The sequence below is a fragment of the Otolemur garnettii genome, unplaced genomic scaffold (genome assembly GCF_000181295.1).
Source record: "Otolemur garnettii isolate 467f Iridium unplaced genomic scaffold, OtoGar3 scaffold00089, whole genome shotgun sequence".
Taxonomy (NCBI): Eukaryota; Metazoa; Chordata; class Mammalia; order Primates; family Galagidae; genus Otolemur; species Otolemur garnettii.
In genome coordinates, this window is record NW_003852484.1 from 18317 (window position 1) to 19441 (window position 1125).

The 1125-nt window shown below is 40.0% G+C and overlaps 1 protein-coding gene across 1 annotated transcript in view; it reads left to right on the forward strand.

The window, feature by feature from the left end:
• LOC111726986 (leishmanolysin-like peptidase) overlaps positions 1-1125 on the forward strand; it is a gene marked incomplete at its 5' end in the record, with an annotated part of 15239 nt that overhangs the window by 13441 nt on the left and 673 nt on the right. The gene's annotated exons all lie outside the window — the stretch shown is intronic.

Here is a 1125-nt window from a genome sequence, read left to right on the forward strand (position 1 = left end):
AAAAAAAAAAAAATAGGTGGCTAACACCTATAGTATCACCCACTTGGGCAGCTAAGGTAGACAGTTGAGCCAAGCAGTTTAAGGTTACAGTGAGCTATATTTGGGCTGCTGCACTCAGCCTGAATGACAGAACAAGACCTTGTCTCTTAAGAAAATTAATGTTCCATAGAATTTTCTGCTGTTTCTAAAGCAAGCCTGGGGTGATGTGGATGAATGGGTAAATATTTAGAAATAGGGAGCCACATAACCTGGTTTGCTCAAGATCGTCCATGGGGCTATCTTTTGTCCTGCTGTAATTATTAATAGCGCTCCCTTTTATTTTCAGAATGCACAAGTTTAGAGTGATAAATGTTATGGTCACCTTAGTTAAAGGGGGAATGAAAGAATAAGAGAGTTCTTCGTCCCTTCTCAGAATAGTCAGTATATTCTTTTACTTTCCTGTGTATCATATTTAGCTTCTTTTTTAAACATGATCTTGCTCTGTCATCCAGATTGGAGCACAGTGCCTCTTGTAACCTTGAATTCCTGGTTCAAACAATCTCTCACCTCAGCCTGCCACTGTGCCCAGTTAATTCATTTATTTGTCTTGATCTTTGCTAGGATACTACCCTAAGATGCTTTTTTCTTTTCTTGGGTGCCATTTTTTAACCTTGACGTGGTTTTTACATCTTTTCCCCTCCATATATATATATTCTATTCTTTCTCTGTAATATTAAAAAAAAACTTTGGCAGGGCGCAGTGTCTCATGCCTGTAATCCTAGCACTCTGAGAGGCTGAGGCAGGTGGATTGCCTGAGCTCAGGAGTTTGAGACCAACCTGAGCAAGAGTGACACCCCCACCTCTAAAAATATCCGGGTGTTGTGGTGGGCACCTATGATCCCAGCTACTTGTAAGGCTGAGGCAAGAGGATCACTTCAGCCCAAAAGTTTGAGGTGGTTATGAGCTATCATGCCACAGTACTCTACTGAGGGTGACAAAGTGAGACTCTGTCTCAAAAAAAAAAAAATTAATCTTTCTATGAGTAGAATATAACGTTTTAACACAATAACTAAGAAAATGACATGAAGGCTATGTTAACCAGTTTGATGGAAGTGTTTCGGATTGTGTGTGAAAACACCACACTGT